General features: G+C 42.3%; 1 protein-coding gene across 7 annotated transcripts in view; it reads left to right on the top strand.

The window, feature by feature from the left end:
* Positions 1 to 25,670, top strand: part of sd (TEA domain transcription factor 1 homolog scalloped) — a 645,214-nt gene that overhangs the window by 267,445 nt on the left and 352,099 nt on the right. For all 7 annotated transcript variants that reach the window (XM_067144328.2, XM_067144329.2, XM_067144327.2 and 4 more), the window contains one exon: positions 23,111 to 23,164. The gene's annotated coding sequence lies outside the window, so the exon portion shown is untranslated. The remainder of the gene's footprint in view (positions 1 to 23,110; positions 23,165 to 25,670) is intronic.

Here is a 25,670-nt window from a genome sequence, read left to right as displayed (position 1 = left end):
TGAGATGGCGTGACGCCATATGGCGGCACACCGTTCTTGAAATCAGAGTTGGCGTGACGCCATATGGCGGCACAGTTGAGTTTCAGCCGATGCGCCGTAGATAATCAGCTGTGACATCTATGCGTGTAAAATTGGAACTACGTGAAGGGCGAACTTCAGGGTCTATTCCAGCTATGTATTTTTACTGTATGCCACCATGTGGCGCCACAGTATTCTTCCGAAGCCACTGACTGGCCAGTGGTCATTGTCACAGGTGAAAGCGCGCCGGGCTTTGTTTATTCCACATTTACGTACGTATTATCACTCAGTTTATATAGTTGTGCAAAAATATTAAAAAATGGAAGATATTGGTAATAATCTTACAAACGAACACATACATGTGTTACACTCGGATTCGGTTGAAATTTGGTAGGAATATTCGTGGGAGGCAGTGGAATGCCAAGGTGAAAACTGCATGTACCCAGCGCAAGTTTAAACCCAAAATCGAGCAAATAAAGTCATAAAATTAAAAGTGCCGCGGGAGTATCGGGGTGTGGCGGAGAGGTAGGGAGGAGCGTAGCAGCGGACGTGAACCAACCGGGCTGCGTCGAGCTGCGCCAGTAGCCAGGTAGCGTGTAGTTAGCGCGTTCCCCTTAACTTCCCGATCAGATGTGCAAAACGTAAATATGAAAACAGCACATGAAACAAGTGTACAAAAGGACCATGTTTGAACAACGATGCCAATAAGGTTTGAAAAATTACGAGTAACAAGAACTCGGGCATGCCGAGACGCATATTTTCATTGTTTAGAGTTATCAGAAAACTGTTCACTACAATATGTAATGTAATATAAGTACTTGTTTTGCATTTTACTAGGTTTTCATAAATATTGCGTTAATTTGAATTAGGAAATAAATATCCCGTATTGGAAATTCGTATTGAACATTCCATGTCAAAAAATTCTGTGACACCATATGGCGTCACGCTATATTTTATCTTTCCTAAAAATTGATGTGACACCATATGGCGTCACGGATGACCATGGTATGGTCAGATAAAATTTACTTAGTACATCATATAAATACATCCCAAGATTATATAAACAGTCTACAACGTGTACAATTGCTTTGGCACCAGCGGAATGCAATTCAAAAACATGCCTGGCACCAGTGGAATAGTGTGCTACAATCGGCTCGGCACTCAACGTGTTAATAATAATAATAATAATAATAATAATAATAATAATAATAATAATAATGTAATAGTGTAATAGTGTAATAGTGCAGTATAATAATTAGTATGGCCAGCTCTATGGTTAAATGGTTAGCATGCTAACCTTCGCTCCAACGTCCTGGGTTCGTCTCCCGGCCTCTGTCTCCTCTGTCTCGGTGACTTGGTGTTTGTGCCATCTTGAGTATCAGATTTCATCCTATGCAGAGCTCCATCGTTATGGATGTGCAGGTTGCCCGTGGACGTCACTCGTAAGACCTGCACCAGGCCTCTGCTGAGGTCACATGCCAAAGAAAAAAAATATATATTAGTATTATGATAATCATCTTTGGTCTTAGCTACCGTGTGCAGAAGTTTGTATTTGACGCCATTTAGACTGCCTGTGTGACAATTTCGACGTTATTTACGGATGACAGAGAAACTGGAACTCTTTTTATAAATTAAATTCTTCGGATAAGCTCAAAATATGTACCAGAGCAATCGTGTACGTTTCCTGACTCAAAATCTGATCGACTGAAAACGAAGTCTCAGAGTACAAGCACGACTTGAAAGAAGGGCACTTTGTTGCAGAAATTTGTAAGCTAGTTAATACATGGAGTGGTACGTACACTTTGCTAAAAATAATAATAATAATAATCGTATGGTCTCAGCTACCGTGTGCGGACATTTCAATTTGACGCCATCTGGCTGTCTGCTCGTCAGTTTCGACGTTCCGTTTTACTCTAGGCCCACTAGATGGCAGACCGAGTAAACCGAAACTCTCTTGGGCGTCTATGGGTGAGATTCAATGAATTTTGTCGGGTAAACACCAAATGTGTCACCAGATATCTTTTACATGCCGACATCGTACGACATGGAGTGTCGAATGGACTTTTTTCCGCCCTTCAAAAATCCGACTACCTCTGCCGGGTTTGAACCCGCTGTCTTGAGATCCGGAGGCAGACACTCTACCACTGATCCACAGAGGCAGCTACACTTTGCTAATAAAATGGTGGACTTGTATGAATTTAGAGTGAGTTTTGCAATTATAGCATTCGCTGCAAATTGCCCTGAACGTTACTTACTTACGGGTCTGCCTCGGTAGCGTAACGGTTAGTGTTATGAGCTGCCGTCTTCGGGGGCCTGGGTTCGATTCCTGATACTGCCAGAATTTTAAGAATGGCAGAGGAGCTGGTATATGGTTGAAATGGCACATGCAGCTCACCTCCATTGGGGATGTGCCTGGAAAGAGCTGCACCACCTCGGGATGAAGGCACGAGTTTACATTACTTACTTACTTACTTACTTACGACTTGCATTCGGCAGAAATGGGTTCAAACCCCCACTGTCGGCAGCCCTGAAGATGGCATTCCGTTGTTTTTCCTTTTCACACCAGGAAAATGCTGGGGTTTTACCTTAATTAAGGCCACGGCCGCTTTCGTCCCTCTCCTAGCCCTTTCCTATTCCATCGTCGCCGTAAGACCTACCTGTGCCAGAGCGACGTAAAGCAAATCGTTAAACTTAGCGTATGACTTCTTGTGCCGAGAGTGTCCGAGGGCATGTTCGCTCGCCTAGTACAGGTCTTTTTTTTTTTTTTTTTTTTTTTTTATAGGTTATGGGCTCTATTATTTCACCCAGCCACTACATACAGGTCTTTATATATTTGGCGCCCATTGGCGACCTTCACGTCTACATGTAGGGAGATGATAATAATGAGGCAGGAATAGGGTGAAACCCAGTGACGGCACGTAGCCTACGCCTGTCGAATATCACCAAGAAGTATACTCAAAGCTTTACGTCTCCATCTTACGGACGGATCACCATCAACAGCGTTATATGCCCTCACTCCATATGAACACCGCGGAGATTTTGGAATTGAATCCAGGCTTTTGACATGCAATCTAGTGATTAGAAATTATATAGGTACCACCATCTCTCGCACGCTGTCGGCCAACATTCTGACAATTAAAATGTTTTCAACCAGCGGGACTCGAACCGGTTAACCACACTGTCAGACCATGTAGATTTGACGCCTTAACAAGTATGGCTACAATTAAAATGTTTTCAACCAGCGGGACTCGAACCGGTTAACCACACTGTCAGACCATGTAGATTTGACGCCTTAACAAGTATGGCTACCATACGGGCTGCTACTTATCACTTTCCTAACACAGTAGAAGTGCACACAGTTTATGGGCCAAAATGTACGTCGTTGCGCCTGCGGAAATCGTTACGCGAAATATTTCAGCGTAGAACTTTCGGCGGTAAGGTTCTGTCATTCTAGGTTCAGTATTGTGCGAATAATTTCGAAAGAGTTTCCGCTCTTGTAATCTGTGCTGTGGGTCAGTATCTCGCTCAAAACATTATCATAGCGGTTTTCGGAGACGCAACGACGATATTCATGAGTAAGACAAGAAATAAGAGCATTTCATTATGAAAGCACTGGGTGAGGTGTAGAAAGGTTTTTTTTTCACGTTGCTTTACGTCGCACCGACACAGATATGTCTTATGGCGACGATGGGCCAGGAAGGGGCTAGGAGCGGGAAGGAAGCGGCCGTCGCCTTATTTAAGGTACAGCTCCAGCATTTACCTAGTGTGAAAATGGGAAAACGCGGAAAACAGTCTTAAGGGCTACCGACAGTGGGATATGAACCCACTATTTCCCGAATACTGGATACTGGTCGCACTTAAGTGACTGTAGCTATCGAGCTCGGTGTAGGAAATCTGACACTGATTGCTCCAAAGAAGTCTGCCTGTTTCCTTGTCAGGAAGTGAACATGCCGACATTGGACGACATGAGTGGCTAGTGGACTTTTGTTTTCGTATTCTTTCGCCTGATGTGTCTGCTAGACTTGTCTGGATGCACATACACTACAGCTGATCCACAGAAGAAAATAAATGTGAGGTTTAAAAAAAACTTGAAGGAAATTGTTGGTATATATGTTCCATTTTCGTGAATTAATGGAGTCTATAAATATTGAAGGACTAGCTGTTAAATACCCGTGGTCGACAGGTTACCTTTTGTAAATGTAGCGGTAGTAGCAAAAGAGATGTCAACCAACAATAGTTAGGCGCTGTAATGTTATTGCTGATAATTTCAGGGACTTGGGCATCGTAAGTCATCGCATTTTGTTTTCTTTCTGCTCGGTGATATTTTGGCATCCCAAGTCTCCTTCGCTCTATTCTTCTCATGCCGATCACCTTCATTATCTTTCTAATCAATATGGGCTAATGACCACGTGGTCAGTACCATCGCCAGTTGGTTCGTTGCCATGACGACTGAAAGATATGTACGAGTCAGTGATGCTAACAATTTAAATTCATGAATATCTCACATGATTATTATATTATTATTGTACCGGGGGTACACCTTCTCCCGCCAGTTAAACTGCGCGCCTTCTATAAGGCCATCTATGTAATGTAACTTGAACTGATGTAGTACAATACAGTTTGGTTTTCTACCGTTAGATGTGTCTATCATCGGTTTAAGTATCCCCTCTGGCGGGATCAGAGATAATTAATCCTTAAGGGAAACTTTATTTCTACAGTTGCCAAACCTTAGGTTTTAAAGTTTGTTTTGTTCATGCATCAAAGTTGTCAACACTTCTGCTGGTTCCTTCTTCAATAGCAGTCAACCTATCAGAATTTTGTAAATATTTTCGCTAGCCAATTAAAATCGGGGGTGTGCACAGGAATCCAGCCTATCAGTTAAGAGTTCTGAAATCTCCCCTCAAGAATACTATAAAAGCTGGGCGCTGTAGAGCCGTATTGTCTTCTTCATTGCTCCAATTGAGTGCGACGTGCCCTAACGGAGGCAGGGCAGGAACGCGGGCGGCATTCGGAAGACCCAGCAAAGCAAGGCAATGGCAAATTTTTCATAAACATGTGATAGGTCCTGCAGATAGCTTGAGGGGAAGGTTTCATCCTCTTTTATTTCAGGTAAATTTCTAAATCTGGTGGTTTAAATGTAGTATTTTCGGCCAGTCTGAGGACTCTGTTCTATTCCCTGCTGGCAAATATGTAATATAAGGGAACAATGAATGATTACCCTCTGTTGATTCCCATTCAGCTTGGTATGGGGTGACTTAAAGTTTCTAAACCTCTAAAATTCGTAACACTCTTTTGATATTTAATGTTTCTCATTTAGTCACTCCGATGTAGAATAGGCTTAGCCTCTGAATCATTGGGCCATAAGCCCATTTAGGGTTTTAAATATTTCTAGGAGGAGTGCAAGTGTTTCGCCTACTAGCCTTTTGTTTATGGCCAGTCATATGCAACCTTTTCCTTTTACATTAAGGCAATTTAGTATGGGCACTCGTGCCCCTGTTTATTCGGTACTTGTTTCTGGAATAGTGTGTTATGAACTGTTGAGTAATAAATGATTCCGCATCAGGGCAGCGATGTGTAAATACTTTAATTATGGACCTCTATTAAAATCTGATGCCTCTGCGAGGCTGGAATATGATCGCGGACTCCCCTGTAGTGTAAAAGATAGGAGCAGATCGTGTTCTTGAAAATCTCGTAACTGGCAAAAGCAATCCACCTCTTTTGCGTAAAATATTTGTAATTCTCTCAAGTTTTGTAGCTGAGTTTTGCACTTAAGTCTGCGTTATTGTTGGAGCTGACGAGGTCATCATATGGTTGTTATTTATTCGATTTTATATTTATCAATTTTAAATTAATAGGCAAAAGGAGGAAAGAAGTACAATTTCAAAATTTGTTGTGTTATATTATCCTCTAGTTAATTCCTTGTCCACCCATTCACCTCTCACGCTTCTTACACCTCTGTGAACCACGAAATTCCCGGAACAATTATTATTATTATTATTATTATTATTATTATTATTATTATTATTATTATTATTATTATTATTATTATTATTATTATTAACGGTATTAACGGTAAAATTATACATTACTTATTCTTGCCTCATTTATACTGCTACGCCACTGTGTAATGTTGAGATATATAACCTGGTCCACAACCCGCCTATCCTTGATTTTAGATACAGGATTTCGAGAAAAGCGTTTAAGCCATTTTTCCTAGACGTAACGAACAGACAGATGGACGAAAGTTGAACTGAACTCACTTTCAACTTTTGGGAACCTGAACCGAGATAAAAGCAAGCATGGGAAATACAAATGAAGTGTACAGACAGAATTATTGTATTTGTATAGAACCGAGCTCGATAGCTGCAGTCGCTTAAGTGTGGCCAGTATCCAGTATTCGGGAGATAGTAGGTTCGAACCCCACTGTCGGCAGCCCTGAAAATGGTTTTCCGTGGTTTCCCATTTTCACACCAGGCAAATGCTGGGGCTGTACCTTAATCAAGGCCACGGCCGCTTCTTTCCCACTCCTAGCCCTTCCTTGTCCCATCGTCGCCATAAGACCTATCTGTGTCGGTGCGACGTAAAGCAGCTAGGAAAAAAAAATACGGTATATATATGTCTGGTCTCTCTAACTTCATACTTCACGGCACTATGCCGTGGAGCTCTTAGTGAGTGTGAACTCTTTGCTAATACTAAAAAGAGAGACCGTTCAATAAAATGGCCTGTCAGCGAGCCAGGCGCTGTTATGTCGTATCAGCAAAGTTCGCATCAGCACTTCGCAAGGAACAGCAACTCGTGTTTGTGCTGTCCTGGATAATGACCTGGGATAAACATGCGCTGCAAGCAACTGTAGGTTCTTACTACAGTCAGAGGGGGGTATACGACGTCAGGACGTAAATTTGTATGGCCTACCACGCACAACACGTCTCAAAAGTTGACACACTCTTCACCAAGACCATTCTAAATATTCGATTTAGAGCACAGCCGTTATAAAGCAGACGTCTTCCTGACCCCAAAAGGGGTCGGCTGGAAGTTTCCGAAATGTCGACTAACAAGGGGAAGGGGCTCGTTATCAAAGCAATTTCTTGACTTGTTAATACACAAAGACTACACTTCTGCACTTTTATAACTTAAATGATAACGTTCGGGTACAAAATGTCCTCAACACTGCTTGTCGCTTTCCTTACGTAATAGAATTAGGCCTTTGCCAGTTTATTGGAGAACAGTATATTGAACATACATACATACATACATACATACATACATACATACATTATCATTATAGACTGTTATGCCTTTCAGCGTTCAGCCTCTGTGAATTTACTAAACGTCGCCACAATCCTCGATTTGCAACTAGTGTTGTGGCCTCATTTAGTTCTATACCTCTTATCTTTAAATCGTTAGAAACAGAGTCTAACCATCGTCGTCTTGGTCTCCTTCTACTTCTCTTACTCTCCATAGCAGAGTCCATTATTCTCCTAGGTAACCTATCCTCCTCCATTCGCCTCACATGACCCCACCACCGAAGCCGGTTTATGCGTACAGCTTCATCCATCGAGTTCATTCCTAAATTAGCCTTTATCTCCTCATTCCGAGTACCCTCCTGCCATTGTTCCCACCTGTTTGTACCAGCAATCATTCTTGCTACTTTCATGTCTGTTACTTCTAACTTATGAATAAGATATCCTGAGTCCACCCAGCTTTCGCTCCCGTAAAGCAAAGTTGGTCTGAAAACAGACCGATGTAACGATAGTTTCGTCTGGGAGCTGACTTCCTTCTTACAGAATACTGTTGATCGCAACTGCGAGCTCACTGCATTAGCTTTACGACACCTTGATTCAATCTCACTTACTATATTACCATCCTGGGAGAACACACAACCTAAATACTTGAAATTATCGACCTGTTCTAGCTTTGTATCACCAATCTGACATTCAATTCTGTTGAATTTCTTACCTACTGACATCAATTTAGTCTTCGAGAGGCTAATTTTCATACCATACTCATTGCACCTATTTTCAAGTTCCACGATATTAGACTGTAGGCTTTCGGCACAATCTGCTATTAAGACCAAGTCGTCAGCATAGGCCAAACTGCTTACTACATTTCCACCTAACTGAATCCCTCCCTGCCATTTTATACCTTTCAGCAGATGATCCATGTAAACTACAAACAGCAAAGGTGAAAGATTACAGCCTTGTCTAACCCCTGTAAGTACCCTGAACCAAGAACTCATTCTACCATCAATTCTCACCGAAGCCCAATTGTCAACATAAATGCCTTCGATTGCTTTTAATAATCTGCCTTTAATTCCATAGTCCCCCAGTATGGCGAACATCTTTTCCCTCGGTACCCTGTCATATGCTTTCTCGAGATCTACGAAACATAAACACAACTGCCTATTCCTCTGGTAGCATTTTTCAATTACCTGGCGCATACTAAAAATCTGATCCTGGCAGCCTCTCTGTGGTCTGAAACCACACTGGTTTTCATCCAGCTTCCTCTCAACGACTGATCGCACCCTCCCTTCCAGGATGCCAGTGAATACTTTGCCTGCTATACCAATCAGTGAGATACCTCGATAGTTGTTGCAATCCTTCCTGTTCCCTTGCTTATAGATAGGTGCGATTACTGCTTTTGCCCACTCTGAAGGTACCTTACCAACACTCCATGCTAATTTTACTACTCTATGAAGCCATTTCATCCCTGCCTTCCCACTATACTTCACCATTTCAGGTCTAATTTCATCTATTCCTGCTGCCTTATAACAATGGAGTTTATTTACCATCCTTTCCACTTCCTCAAGCATAATTTCACCATCATCATTTTCCTCCTCCCCATGAGCTTGGCTGTTTGCAACACCACCAGGATGATTTCCTTTTACATTGAGAAGATGTTCAAAATATTCCCTACACCTTTCCAGTGATTCCCTGGGATCTATTATGAGTTCACCTGAATTACTCAAAACACTGTTCATTTCCCTTTTCCCTCCCTTCCTAAGATTCTTTATTACTGTCCAGAAAGGTTTCCCTGCTGCTTGACCTAGCCTTTCCATGTTGTTACCAAAATCTTCCCATGACTTCTTTTTGGATTCTACAACTATTTGTTTCGCTCTGTTTCTTTCATCTACATACAACTCCCTGTCTGGCTCGCCCCTTGTTGGAGCCATTTCTGATAAGCCTTCTTTTTTACGTTTACAAGCTGCTCTCACTTCATCATTCCACCAAGATGTTCGCCTTTTCCCATCTTTACACACAGTTGTTCCTAGGCATTCCCTTGCTGTTTCTACTACAGCATCCCTGTATGCCACCCATTCACTTTCTATATCCTGAACCTGCTTACTGTCTACTGTTCGAAACTTCTCATTAATCATATCCATGTACTTCTGTCTAATTTCCTCATCCTGGAGATTTTCTACCCTTATTCGTTTGCAGACAGATTTCACTTTCTCTACCTTAGGCCTAGAGATACTTAGTTCACTACAGATCAGATAGTGGTCTGTATCATCGAAAAATCCCCGGAAAACTCGTACATTCCTAACAGATTTCCTGAATTCGAAGTCTGTTAAGATATAGTCTATTATGGATCTGGTACCCCTAGCCTCCCATGTGTAGCGGTGAATAGCCTTATGCTTGAAGAATGTATTCGTAACAGCTAAACCCATACTAGCACAGAAGTCCAGCAAACGCTTCCCATTCCCATTAGCTTCCATATTTTCCCCACCTTTACCAATCACCCTTTCGTATCCTTCAGTTCTATTCCCAACTCTCGCATTGAAATCGCCCATTAGCACTATTCTATCCTTGCTGTTGACCCTGACCACGATGTCACTCAATGCTTCATAAAACTTGTCAACTTCATCCTCATCTGCACCTTCACATGGTGAATACACGGACACAATTCTAGTCCTAATTCCTCCAACTGACAAATCTACCCACATCATTCGCTCATTTACGTGCCTAACAGAAACTATGTTCCGTGCAATGGTATTCCTGATAAAGAGCCCTACCCCAGACTCTGCCCTTACCTTTCTAACACCCGTCAAGTACACTTTATAATCTCCTATCTCTTCCTCGTTATCTCCCCTTACCCTAATATCACTTACTCCTAGCACATCCAGATGCATCCTCTTTGCTGACTCAGCCAGTTCTACTTTCTTTCTTCCATAAGCCCCATTAATATTGATAGCTCCCCATCGAATTCCATTTCGTTCGCCAAGTTGTTTCCAAGGAGTCCCTCGCCTGTCAAATGGGAGTGGGACTCCGTTACTCCCATAGGTCCGAGGCTTGCTTAAAATGTTCTGAGCTCGGTCGATTCATGAAGCAGGATGCTACCGTACTTGCACATAATCCAAGTGAGGATCTCTCCTCTAACGGGTTATGGACCACCGATGGATTGTATAGTCCTAGCCGCCTGAGCACAAGGAGGGCCAGGACTCAGAATATGTCCGAGATGCCCACTCCCATTCCATAGCAACTGGTATCCCGACTCTCAGGACCACTTACTAGGCCACTCAGCCGTTGCCCATGGTTCACGAACTAGGACGTGACTACAGTAACCCACAAACATGAACCATCAGTATATTGAACAAATGTTTAAAAAATTTACAATTTGTTTTACGTCGCATCGACACAGATAGGTCTTATGGCGTCGTTGGGATAGGTAAGGCCAGTATTTGTCTGGCGTGAAAATGGAAAACCACGGAAAACCATCTTCGGAGCTGCCGACGGTGGGGTTCGAATCCACTATCTACCGGATGCAAACTCACAGCTGCGCGCCTCTACCCGCACGGCCAACTCACCCGGTGTGTTTGAAAAGTAAGGCAAGAAATGTTTCATTACAAACGACGACAGACATCATTGGACAAGGTATACAACGTTTGTCGCTAATTGATTTGATTCATTCATTCATTCATTCATTCATTCATTCATTCATTCATTGTTGATGTTTTAAGCAGCGAAACAACGTTATCAGCCCATTGACCCTGATTCTTCTGTGCTGAAGTCCGCTCAGTTTGGTGTCAGGAAGTATACTCACATTAATTAGTACACACATATAAATGTCCACAATGTATGCTTTCACTGACTGAAGATAACATCTAGTGAATTCAACCCCACCTCTAAATGGTTAACAGAGTGGTCTTTATCCCCAGCTCGGGCAATAATGGATATTAGTAACCCATCCACAAAGCTGGCAGGCTTTGATCTGCCACGTTGCACCTGGAGTAGACTAAACCGCATGAGATGTGGAGTAGGTAGAACAGCATCTACTTTACACACCTGGGGCTGGTCAGTTTCTCCATACTGTGATTGTGGGAAGGTTCGACAAACAATGAAACATGTAGTGCAGGAATGTCCACTCCGTGCTTTCACTGGCACCATGGAAGACCTCAACACAGCAACACCCGAAGCAGTGAAGTGGGTGGCGGGTTTGGACATTCACATTTAGTGACATGTACATCACTCGCACTCAGTGTGTATATATGAACTGTCAGAGTTGATAGGTGGATAGCGATGTAAATATATTGTGTTTTCTTCTTGTACTTTCAAACTTTGTAAATTGCTTTCTTTGACTGTATAGATATGATAATTTGTATTTACTTTGTACTCATCTTTCACTGGTTGTGTAAATAGTTTATGGGTTGTCATTATTCATCATACGCCAAATAAATAATAAAATGACTGAAATCAGACTCCAAACTTCAGTTCAGCTCACAGTGGAGCAGCCTCTTTCCTCTCATCAGCTCTGTTATTGTTAGTCCGCGTTTCACGTGAATTCTTCTGTTAACAGGCCAGTGCTGTAACTTGTGCTTTATAAATAAATAAATAAATAAATAAATAAATAAATAAATAAATTTGAGTATATATTTAGGATTTTGTGAGCAAACGCTTCTTGCTCTACAGATATTAAATTTAGGATTACTATTTATTATTTTATGTGGTTGCTGTAGATGACGAGGGGCTGCCTGGCCGAGGCGTGCTCGGTTCGCCCGGAAGGACGTGGGTTCGAATACCCGTCAGGAAGTCGTAAAATTTAAGAAACGAGATTTCCATTTCCGGAGGTGCATATGGCCCTGAGGTTCACTCAGCCTACACCAAAAATGAGTACCAGGTTAATTCCTGGGGGCAAAGGTGGCCGGGCGTAGAGCTAACCACTCTACCCCATCACGTGCCGAGGTTAACAATGGTGGAAGCCTTTACCTTCCACTCATCCAAGGGCCTTCATGGCCTGCACGGAGGTGACTTTGCTTTGCAGTAGATGAGGGCGATCCCCACCCACAAATGGTCCCGATCGGCTTCACAGGTTTGAAAACCTTCATTTCAACCTTACAGTGTCTTATTCCAAGTGCCAAAATACTCACAACTGATGTATCAAGCTTTGCCGCGTGTAATTTGTCCAATTTTATTCATATGTTATGAAAACGACGTAGTCTTTTGGGCTAAATATAAAACGGTTGCTACCGTATGACGAAACGTGGGCTTACCGTTCCCAGTCGAAGCGGAACACAGCGCGCCTCCGCCAGTGGAGCATGTAGGCTCTTAGCTCCGTGTAATTGTTCCTTCACTGGATGATACACGTGTTCCGGCCAGCCGCTTGACCATGACTGTCCTCCCTGGGGAGCGGAAGTCGAGCATGCTCACAGTCACAGGAGGTCGTTATTAGCGATCTTATGCTATTTCTACTGATACACAGTAAGCTGCTTCACGATAGGCAATGTCAATTGGTATTAATTTACCACACAAAATTGGCCACGAGTGTGTTGTCTGCGGTCAGCTTGTTTAACTTCTGCGTGCTTGGCAATTGTTGGATTCTCCAGATCTGCTCTGGGATCATCGTTGGAATGATGTGATGATGGTAGTGATTATCGTTTCAAATAAATGAATACTCTTTATCTTCCAATCACAGATGACCAACAATTGGGGAGAGAGTATTTATTTGTTGTAATCATTACAAATACTCACAGAATTTAACCAAACTGCCTCCTGGATATTTACAAATTTTAACAAAATATTATGAAGATATTGCAGCCAAGAAAATGTTACAAGAATAGTCTAAATATAAGTTACTTATCCCATAATCCTTTTTTTGGGCATATCTTTTATAATTGGACGAACTTAGACTTTTGAAATATATACTAGAATTTAACTAAACTGTCTGCTGGATATTTACCAATTTTTACGTCATTACTTTCTTAAAACCTCCAGTCAGGACTGCTAAGACGCAGCTCTTTAGTTTTCTTGAAATACACTGTTAAACCTGACACTCGGTGAGTTTGCCTCGCAGTACGTAGACGACGCTGAACAGAATCAGAGCAAATTACACTGATCAACAAAAATGACTTTCGGTAGATATCTTGGTATCCAACACGCGTTCTAAGACAAATGAAACATGTTGATTCAGAATATGCAAACCACTTGTCTCTATCAACTACCATTCTTGGATCTGGTGAATTTATGCAACTTTTGGACCCCATAATGCTCACTGTCACTGACAATAAAAAGGGAAGCAAATGAAAATGTTCGGCTTTGCATGAAAAATATTGAAAAACATTAAAAACAATTCTCGATCAACGCTGTTCCATAGAAAATAAAACTTTGTTAACGTCTTCAAAATCTGATAGAGCAAAACGGATTTCAGGTTTGAAATCAACATGAAAAGCTGCACTAGAAACACTAATGTCTTAGATATACCCCCTTGTAAATCAGTGTTGTGGTAGATATGATGACCGATTGTTTAACACAAGTGGGGTAAATCCTGTTCATTTGCAAGTGTGGATTTCGCTGACAAGTCATAAAAAATATTATCGATAATGTCCCCTATTTTCCTACTGTGTAAATTTTCGAGATTTCTTTGATGTTACTCCAGTAGCTCTGCAATTTATAAATATTTTAAAGATTAAATTGTAGCTTTCTTCGTATACTTTTTCCTCCTTCTTGTAAGGACATACGCTAAAGAAACTAATCTTCAAAATAAACTAGATTTAGCAGGATACCGCTGACGTACGTAACATTGACTGATATAGGGGTGCTTCGAAAGCTTTCGTGTTTTCCTCTTTCGATGAACTCTGAGCATCTTTGTTAATTGTGTTGTAATACTATCTTCATCATTGATGCATGTAATCCTCAGTTCTAAAAGTAGTATTAAGTATCTACTGCTGCTGTTTTTCTCTGTGTATATTCTCGTACTGGGATGGAATGGGAGAGTAAACTTCAAAGGCTGACGAGTCCTTGGCAGCTACCTGGAAATCTTTCAACGGCAAGTAACTTTGAATGGACCATTATAGGTTTTCTTGGCACACTCACCATCTGCTCTGTCCGGGAGACCATTGAACAGAATACAGTTAGAAGTAGTGAAAGGTGCAAGAAGGTAGAAAGATATTTAAACTTCGTGGTCCTGCATATTACAATGAATTGGCTGCGGGAATGTGAAACTTGTGTGTGGTTCCATTCTGATCCACTGCAGACGTTTTACGGCGACCTTTTCCTGTAGTACTCGGGGAATAATTTCTGTGTTGACCCGTAACATTAAGATGGCATGTCAAGTAACGATATTTATATATATTTCAACGATATTAAACTGTTAACAAGGTCTGGCGAGTTGGTCGTGTGATTAGGAGCGCGCAGCTGTGACCGTGCATCCGGGAGATAATGGGTTCGAACCCCACTGTTGGCAGCCCTGAAGATGGTTTTCCATGGTTTCCCATTTTTACACCAGGAAAATGCTGGGACTGTACCTTAATTAAGGCCACGGCCGCTTCCTTCCCACTCCTAGCCCTTTCCTATCCCATCGTCGCCATAAGACCTATCTGTGTCGGTGCGACGTAAAGCAACTAGCAAAAAAAAAAAAATCTGTTAAGAAAATACCCTATGAGAGAATTACGAGTGAGTTAATTGGGCGGTTCGGATCTTGTAACTGTAAACTTCGGGGATTCGGCAGGCCTGAAGATAGTTTTCTTAGGCTATCTATTTTCACGCCAGCTAAATGCTGGGGCTATACCTTAAATAAGGACACGGCCACTACCTTGCCAATCCTAGCCATTTCCCACCGCCGAAAACTTGTGTGTGTGCGAAATTAAATCACTAGGAGAAAACCATAACTATCTTCGATGTTGCGAAAAGAATATTGATGATAGTTACACTAAACGTCTAGTTCGCATGTCTAATATTTTCTGGTAGTGGAGAAACCATGTCTCACCAAAGAACGATGGAAATCTTTCGTCCGGGTGTGGGTTGGCCAACAGCCTCCGAATATGAAGATGATTATGGAGTATAGGAGTTAAATTTCACAAATTGGTCGTCGTCATAGTCGACTAATTGATCAAAGTATGTTTCTAACTACCACCATGAAAAACGAAGGAAGAACGAACCCATGCACTGATCACAAAAGGGTACACAGTCTAGATCAAAAGCGAATTCGTTCAATATGTTAAACTATTCAGGCCGACCATATTTCCATAACGTGCTGATTCGTTATACGTTCATTAGGAGAGGTTGACCACATCGAAGGATTCCTCGTCAATGGCTTTTGTGTATGTCATAGCAGCTTCTGGCTTGATGTGGAGAATAACAATGGGAAACTAATCACTTTTCTTCTGCAGTATATCTCCTCTCAGTCAACTGGTGGAATTGCTGGGGCCCTATTAGCCTATGGACTGAGGATTCAATAAATGTGCATACGGTACATTTATAGCTACAAGACTCTGAGGTCTTCACTACATCCCCCCCCCCCCAAATCTGACCCACTGAAACTCAAAAAATAAATTCAAATGGAAAATTTACTCTCTACATTACGTCTGAACTGTAATAGTGTGGGTAGAGGTTTTGTTGGAGATAGTTCCTTCGGTGTGGGTTTTGACAATGGCACTTCCAGGCAGAAAGTACTTTTCGAAGCCAGTTCGACAACATCGCATTTCGTTTTAAAATGTAATTCTTCGTCCACGTGTTAGGATGCTGCTACAAAGTATAAAGACTCGACGAGATTCTCCCTCACGTTGCCTCCGTCAGCTGTTGAGAGACAGTGCCGCCTTGAGGTATTGTGTACGAGTGACCATACAAGGACAGTAGTCGCTGGGTGATACCATTGTCCCTTGTCGGTGCATCGCACGTTGGTATTCAGCTAGCTTCTGTACAACAAACATTATTGATTGTTATTTATTAGTGGTAATAATAATAAATTTCTTGCTTAAGGCCCATCTCTTTAAATATACTAGATAATAATTGATGTCTGTACTATGACGTATCATTCAGAGAGAAGGCAACATGTTCAAAATAGACATACCTTACGACTGGACTATGTGATGAAAACATTCCCTTGCTACTTTTATCCAAAGGTTGAACTCCTGGCCGGGCCGGGTATTATAAGCACGGCTAGGAGACTAGGTATCTTAGGGTTGGAGTCAGGAAGGACATCCGGCCGTAAGACAGTACCAAGTCCACACATTATGTTACATAGATTGTACCCGCAACCCCACCGAAGTACAAGGAGAATAGGCTGAAAAAACACACACTTGCAGTGTGAAGTGAGAGACTGAAAAATACGGTACGTGTAAAGCCTCCGTGGCTCAGGCGGCAGCGTGCCGGCCTCTCACCGCTGGATACCGTGGTTCAAATCCCGGTCAATCTATGTGAGATTTGTGTTAGACAAAGCGGAGGCGGGACAGGTTTTTCTCCGGGTACTCCGGTTTTTCCTGTCATCGTTCATTCCAGCAACACTTCTTCATTAACATTTCATTTCATCTGTCAGTCATTTATCATTGCCCCAGGGGAGGGCGACAGGCTTCGGCAGCCGGCACAATTCCTATCCTCGTCGCTAGATGGGGGCTTCATTCATTCCATTCCTGACCCGGTCGAGTGACTGGAAACAGGCTGTGGATTTTCATTTTCATGTTACTTGTAATTGGGCTTCCATTGCTATTTTTGTCCATTTAGCCACATGCTTCTTGGATTTGCTTGAAGTCAGTACTCCGAATACAGATGATGTATTAAATACTACTACTACTACTACTACTACTACTACTACTACTACTACTACTACTACTACTACTACGAAAAAGCAACATACAGTACATATGTATTTATAATACTCATGTAGGAGAAGAGAAGGAACATGTAAACAGATAAGTATATAATTTGAAATCACTGATAATTAAAAGGACATTTAATTTTCAGTTAATAAATATGCAGAACAAGATAATGTACCAGGAAGTATCTGTCTATGAGGCGACCATAAGTTGTACACTAATTTCACAAACTGATTTCATTCACGGATATTAGGGGCTGCATAAAACAAGACTTTCTGTGTGATTCAGTTCTGCTTGTGGTTAATTGCAAGATGACAATCTATCTGGTGTTACGGGAAGGAACATGAATTGGTAGCAACAGAGTAAAGTAGGGCAATCGAGGAAAAATTACCGGTACATTTGTATGTGGAACGTGCATTCACATACCTGCGCCGAGTGACTCGATATGCCTCCTTGGACTAAAGAGATCATAATCTGTCGAAACCAATTTAGTACACAAACACTTCTTACTGATCCAGTATGAGAATCTGATCTGCACTCTCTCTAAGGCATTAATTAAGTATTGCTGTGAAAGGGTCCATATTCCCGAGCCTGTGAGCTTGCATCCGGGAGATAGTGGGTTCGAACCCCACTTGGGCAGCCCTAAAGTTGGTTTTCCGTGGTTTCCCCATTTTCACAACCAGGAAAATGCTGGGGCTGTACCTTAATTAAGGCCACGGCCGCTTCTTTCCTATTGCTAGTCTTTTCCTGTAACATCGTCGTCATAAGACCTATCTGTCTCGGTGCGACGTAAAGCAAATGAAAAAGAAAAAAAAAGCAGAGCAGTACTATAGATTACCGGGCGAGTTGGCCGTGCGTGTAAATGCGCGCGGCTGTGAGCTTGCATCCGGGAGATAGTAGGTTCGAATCCCACTATCGGCAGCCCTGAAGATGGTTTTCCGTGGTTTCCCATTTTCACACCAGGCAAATGCTGGGGCTGTACCTTAATTAAGGCCACGGCCGCTTCCTTCCAACTCCTAGGCCTTTCCTATCCCATCGTCGCTATAAGACCTATCTGTGTCGGTGCGACGTAAAGCCCGTAGCAAAAAAAAAAAAAAAAAGTGCTATAGACTCGACCGAATGCGCGATATTGCACTGCTCTTTGAAATGGGAAGCTCTTGTCTTCGAACGCCACGAATTTAACATTGGTTTGAGGACCTGGAAAGGGATTCATTCGCCTTCTTGAGGACGTTCGAGGAGCATTTAAGAAAAATGCTCTTTGACTAACGAACTGATCTCACGAGAGACGGTCCTGTATTGAGGACGTTAGTGGTCGGTCAATAGACTATGGTGGCAAAGTAGTAGTAGAAGTTTAATTCACTATTCGTTATGTTGCTCGTGGCTGTTCTTATTTTCCATCTCATGTAACCTCTAAGTGACTTGAAAGAATGGAGAGGAAATCTTTATGCGTTCGTAAACATCTAATACTGTACTTATTACGCAGTGCGGTGATGCAAACAGGGTGGAACCAGTTTACCAAGATATTGTGGGAGCCAACCAAACGTAAGTTCGCATGATCATGGAGTTTGTGTGTAAACTCTGAAGAAGAAAAAAAGAAAAGGTATTTATTATACACCATTTCGTTTTAAATCCATATCTTCAGTGGCATTTTGACTCCTTGACCCTCCCACAAAGCGAGACCCCGGTATAAAGAATAATAATGTAAGACATGTGAATGAATTGCCTTGCGTTTTTCGGCAGAGAGAACTAATTCATGAACATCTTGGGCTGATTTATACTGTATGTTGATAATACCAAGTTCATATATCGATGTTGGGAGTTCTTACTTGTGGGACACTATTGTGCCTTGCTGCGACTTCAATTCTTCACGTTCGTTCGGAAAACAAGGTACGGTCTCTCTACTAATTGTTTAGAATGTTAACGTCGTATGCATATGACGTCCTAGATGTTTGGCTCCTTTAAACACCACCACCAATAATAATAATAATAATAATAATAATAATAATAATAATAATAATAATAATAATAATAATAATAATAATAATAATAATAATAATAATAATAATATCATAAGGTGTGATAGCCGAGTAGCATAGACTCTAGCTTCTCACGAAGGCGGCCGCGATTCTTATCCCAGCCAATGCATGTGGAATTTTTGAAATTTAATGTCGCGTCTCTGTGGTTTGGATTCCACATAACACTGGAGGTCGTTGATAATGATCACGATATCGACAGTCACGTAAAACTTTGAGCTTACTTTGCTTGCATCATAATTATCTGATCTTGATCTTAATGCCTAGTTCACCTTATATCTCTTGATAGAATTAGTATTTTTTCATCTGCTGATTAATAGAGACTAGAGTAAAGGTGACTTTCTCTGATGGATTGTCTCATTAATGACATTTGTTGAGGGTCTTTTTATGGTACTCCTGGGTGGGGGGTGGGGGGTGGGGGGAAAAGGCATTACAAATAGGCTTCTAGCTTCCGGGCTGATGGGACTTGCCAGTTCTTTACCCTGGCCCCGAGCAGGGTATACCTAGTGTCGAGACATTTATTCCTAGCTCTAGTGTTTAATTGAAACGCAATTACCAAGGAGATGCAATGGATCTCGCTCTTGAACGTCGATTAAAGACAAGCGCTTGTTGCCTCTTCTTAATGGTTCAGCACACAAGAGCTCAACAAAAAGCAGCTATTCATCGTCTTCAGTTCCCGAAGCGAGTTTGTTTTAGTGTCCTTTTCACATTTAGCTTAGTTTAGCTTTCTTGCTAATTGGTACGTTTCCTTAATGGTGTAAATTGTCGTATTGATCTACTTGGTGAGACACCGCAATCAGACATTCTAGCCGGCACCAGTTACCACATTAAACCAGTTCCTCTTGGAAAGAAAATACCGTATTAAACCTCTTATTTAGTTTAGAAAATATCAAGAGTTTGTTTACGTTATTGCTCAAGGCTTGTGTATACGGGATTAATGCTGCAACGAAATTTTCGTTGCCAGCTGTTCTTCCTTCTAAACTAGCAGCCGATTTTAGGGGTAGGCAAGAACGCCCAATGTTTCCTACAAATGTAATAAATTATCCTTATGACGACAGCTACTGTTCCATATTCAACCAAGAGTGTGAACAAGAAACATATGTATAGATTAAACGTTTCGTTATCTGTTTGTGCACTTTAAACGCTGTTATGACAAATGATAATTGTCTGTCGGAATAAAATTGTAATAGTAATTATAGTCATATTGTGAGTATTAAGGAAACAATAACGTCTAAGCTTAATTCCGTGATCATTGGAATAAGTGACAGTTCCTCTAAAAAGGAGCGAGTAGTGCCGGATAATAAAATTGTTACATGTCAGCCCTCTGTATATAGCCTCCTTTGGTATTTTCTGGAAGGAACTAGTGAGTCAGCTGGTAGCTCCCAGCCGTAGAGCATAGTGACGGCCTCCCCTCTCTACTGCTTCTCGTGGATATTCTGGCAGGTATAATCAGAATGTTCTCATTCTTGCTACACCCCGAAAAGTCTGGAACTTCATCACCGGGGATGTAAAGGCGGGCTCGCCGCGAGCAAGTAGTTGGTATGGTGGGTGTCCCACCGGAGTCTGTGGCAGAGTATCGTTGAATTGGAGTGTTGTTGGAGTACGGAGTGGAGTACTGAGTGCTATGTGTGTACCGGCAAGGAGTCGGCGTGTGGAACAGTTGTAAGTAGAGTTGGAGTAGTGTTAATTGTCGTTGTTGTGAGGAGTATTGCAGTGCTGGCTAGCATTGTTAAGTTGTTGCTGTTACTTGACCGCTATTTAGTTGTCAGTGTTGAGTAGTTCACTGTGTGGAGTGACCGCATGAAATGACTGTGTGAGCAATGGACTTATCTGTAGTCGAGCCAAGGAACAGATGTCGTGCGTCGTGATTGCTAACAGACTGTGTGTCCGAACCTGTCTGCGTTCAGCTGTTTTATGAAGCGATTGAGCGTACGAAACAAAGTAAAAGTGATGCCTGTCAATCAGGACAATCGCCAGTCCCAGGTAATACCAGCGAGCCGGACTACCACCTGTGGTGTGGATTAAGACTTTTGTAAATAGACGTTAATAAGGGAACTGTTGGCATTCATTTTCAAATCAACCTGTGACAATAAAGTTCGGTGAATGAAGTCAGAACGGTCGATCCGGCAACACTGGCGACACATAACGCTGCACCTGCGTAGCAGCAGGTTTTGCGCATTTAGTGCGTTGGTTCTGAACTGCGAACAGGAGCATGAACGACCAAAAGATCAATGCACAGTTTTGTTTTCAGTTTGGCAAGACGCCGAAAGAAACGCATGCGATGCTGGTACGTGTTTATGAAGATTAAGCACTGTCCTTGAAGTGTGTGTACGAGTGGTTCGCCCGTTTTCGAGGAGGCCGGGAAAGTGTTTCTGACAACCCCCGTAGCGGAAGACCGGCGACCGCCGTCAGTGACGAAAATATTGAGAAGGTGAGGACATTAATCACGAACGATCGGCGATTAACTGTGCACATGATAGCGGATGAACTGCAGATTAACCGTGAATCCGTGCGACAAGTCGTTACCCAGAAGTTACGGAAGAAGAAAACGTGTTCTCGTCTTGTGCCACATCACTTGACTGACGATTAGAAGCAGGCAAGTTTAGAGGCTCCACAGGATTTTGTCGAAACGGCGGATGCGACACCAAGTTTCTTGAACAGCATTGTCACTGAGGATTAAAAATCTGGTGTCTCAGGTACGACCCTGAAACGAAACGGCGTTCTCCGGAATCCCCTTGTCGGAAAAAGGTCAGGGCCGAAAAGTCACGCATCAAAACGATGCTCATCACCTTTTTCGATAGTCAAGGCATTAATCACAAAGAATTTCTACCTGAGGAAACGACGTTGAATGCTGCACGGCTCATTGAAATTTTGACCCGTTTCATGAAACGTCTACACAAGGTGCGATCCCAGTACGCACAACAAGGTTCATGGTTTTGTGTCCATGACAACGCTCGCCCACACACAGCCAATATCGTCAAACAGTTCATGGCAAAAAAGGGGGTGGTGCAACTTGAACATCCCCCAAACTCGCCAGATCTCAATCCTCCAGACTTCTTCCTATTCCAACGACTCAAACTCGCTTTGAAAGGAAATATATTTGATGATATTCCTGACATCCAACGAAACGTGACGAGGTTTTTGAACAACATCCCAAAGGAAGCCTTCTTGCAAAGGTTCCAGGACTTGTATCGCCGATCTCAGCAGTGCGTAGTTATGGGAGGGGACTATTTCGAAGGATAGTAAGGTCACTGTCGTTTATTGTTCATCTATGTTGATAGTACAGGACTATTCACCGAACTTTGTCACAGGTTGTATAATTATGTGTGCATTAGTTGCTGTTCATGCCACCGGAATCCGGTGCACAAACATGTTTTTGTACTGTCACATAGTGAATGTTGGTGGCAAACGGCTTTGCCACTGTAAACACCGAGTTTAGGCCACAAAGGGATTTTATAGGCCGATAACGTGCTTCAAAAATTGTCGATTCAAAATCCAAGCTTGCTTGATAGCAAAAATTCTTTCTTTCTTTCTTTCTTTCTTTCTTTCTTTCTTTCTTTCTTTCTTTCTTTCTTTCTTTCTTAATTTGTTTACCCTCCAGGGTTCGTTTTTCCCTCGGACTAGGCGAGGGATCCAACCTCTACCGCCTCAAGGGCAGTGTCCTGGAGCGTGAGACTTTGGGTCGGGAATACAACTGTGTACGAGGACCAGTGCCTCGCTCAGGCTGCCTCACCTGCTAGGTAGCAAAGATAATGATGAAAGTGTGTTTCTCCATTGCATTTGATATCCAAATCTATGCGAACGAAAGTAAATTATGAATCTCTAGTTTTCTGCGCCACTAATTGATATCTCGTCATCCTCCAGCAGTGCGACACTCATGCGTAGGGCATACTATCTCAGTCACCACTTAAGTGCAATCAGGTGAAAGCAAATGTATTCTTTCTTGTCATTCATTTACTCATGATATCAAGTAGGCATGTCTGAGTGATGCTCTAGCATTTCTGCCAGATATTCATGAGATCTGTTCTTTATGTTGCAGAGTGACGCGGACGGCGGCTGTGGCTGTTCGGTGGTGAGCGCGGACTGTCCCCAGGTTGGTGACCATGTCTTTCTTAGAAATCGCTAAATTTTGCTCGCATGTCATCGGCTGCTGTAATTTTCACTGCAATACACGTTTTTAAAAAACCCATTATTATTTTAACTGAGAAAACAGCATGATTACCTGTTTGATACTGTTTATGAAGTGTGTTTTTCTGTTACACCGATTTCGTTTATGAAATAAATTATGATTTATTACAGTAGACCAAACATTATAGTCTAATAGTATGGAACAGCATATGTTACAGGTCGGACTTGAGCGAAATTGTCTAATAGAGCTTTCTCTTTTCATCAGGAATACAATTAAATTTTAATCAGATATCTTCTGAAACATTAATCTGTACGTGATTACAATAAGCTGGAGATGTATTTGCCTTTTAGACGAAGAATATTGTTTGGATAATTTTATTTAGCGTATGGCTTTCTTTAAAATTTGATTTACCGTCTCACCGACAAGATAGGTCTTACTTCGACGGTGGGATAGGAAAGGGCCAAGAGTGGGAAGGAAGCAGCCGTGCCCTTAATTGATTCAGCCCCAGCATTTCCCTGGTTTGAAAATTGGAAACCACGGAAAACAATCTTCAGGGCTGCCGACAGTGAGATTCGAACCCGTATGGCTTTTGGTGACGGTAGTGTCGGATGATATGTTTTTCTCGCCTGGTGGTCTTTATTTGACTTCCATGGGTGAGCTGCGCGTCTGAGTGTGAGATGATGATGATGATGATGATGTAGGGAGAGAGTGAAACCCGGTGCCGGCACGTAGCATACTCCCGACGAATCACACGAAGGGGTCTGCTCAAGTTTTAACATCCTCATTCGACCATCAACAGTGTCATATGCCCTCACTCTTTATGAACACAGCGGAGAGGTTTGGAATTGAATCCAGGCTTTTGGCACGCAATCTAGTGATTAGAAATTGTATACCACCTCCTCTTGTACCCTACTGGTCAACATTTTGGTGGTGAGAATGTTTTCCACCGACGGCACTCGAACCGGCTAATCACGGCGTCAGACCATATGATACAGACTTGACGCCTTAACGAACGTGGCCACCAGGCGGGCTGTTTGGATAATGTACTCTTCTGAAACAAAAACCGAGCGGACTCTTGTACAGAAGAATGACCGTCCAACGTTGTGTGCTTCGTCCACTTCTATGGTCCTCCGTAATCAAACTTTTCTTGTACGGTATTCTGTAACCTGTATTTGTCCATCGCCATTATTTCAAGAAAGTGACAACCTAAACTCGCTCCAGAAGCATAACAGTGCATTTTCTTTGCTAGAAATGTAGACACTTTTTTGTGCTGGGAGATTAACGGACAAAAACCGGGCGTAGTGGCTCAGACGATTAAGGCGCTGGCCTTCTGAGCCCAAGTTGGCAGGTTCGATCCTGGCTTAGTCCTGTGGTATTTGAAGGTACTCAAATACATCAGCCCCTTGTCGGTAGATTTTATAGCACGTAAAAGAACTCTGCGGAACAAAATTCCAGCACCTTGGCGTCCCCCAAAACCGTCAAACTAATATTATCATCAAAGCAAAGCAAAGTCACCTCCGTACAGGCCATGAAGGCCCTTGGAGGAGTGGAAGGTAAAGGCTTCCACCATTGTTAACCTCGGCACGTGATGGGGTAGAGTGATTAGCTCTACGCCCGGCCGCCTTTGCCCCCAGGAATTAACTTGTACTCATTTTTGGTGTAGGCTGAGTGAACCTCAGGGCCATATGCACCTCCGGAAGTGGAAATCTCATTTCTTAAATTTTTACGACTTCCTGACGGGGATTCGAACCCACGTCCTTCCGGGCGAACCGAGCGCGCCTTTACCGCCTTGGCCAGGCAGCCCCTAATATTATCATCACTAATAGAAAACTTTCATTTTATTTAAATGGAATGTAATCCAACCCTTAAAAAAACATGCTAATGCTTACATACGCATAGCAAGTTTTGTATTCCACTGTCGGCAGGTCTAAATGTGGTTTATCGTGATTTCCCATTTTCACATCAGGTTGTACCATAATTAAGGTCACTGGCGCTTCCTTCCCTGTCTTAGACCTCTCCTATCCAACCGTAACCATGGGACCTTTCTGTGTCGGTTCAACGCCGAAAAGCAAAACAAACAAGAAATCTACATTTAATGTAACAGACGTAAGATAGTATTATCATATCTAAACGGTTTACGCTTTCAAGGCCTATGTTCGGACTTCATATTTCTCATCCATATCTTCGGCATCCTAATTTTCTTCTTTCTTTTGGCTGATGCTCTCAAGTCATCCTGATTAGTCTTGAGCGCGCCATCCAAAAATGTTCTCAGTTCTGTCTATATAGCTGGCGATGTGTTCAGAAGGTGAGTTGGATTCTTGGCCGTGCCTGGTATCATTAATTGAATCATCCTTTTATTTCTTGTTCGTAAAGTTTATAAGACGTTTTTTTTATTTTTTATTATTTTTTTTAATACTGGAAGGGGGTAATAAGTCACGAAGGTACAACCCCTAACCTGGAGAACAGGAAT

This window comes from Anabrus simplex, chromosome 3, assembly GCF_040414725.1.
Source record: "Anabrus simplex isolate iqAnaSimp1 chromosome 3, ASM4041472v1, whole genome shotgun sequence".
Classification (NCBI taxonomy): Eukaryota; Metazoa; Arthropoda; class Insecta; order Orthoptera; family Tettigoniidae; genus Anabrus; species Anabrus simplex.
This window is presented reverse-complemented; position numbering and strand designations above follow the sequence as displayed.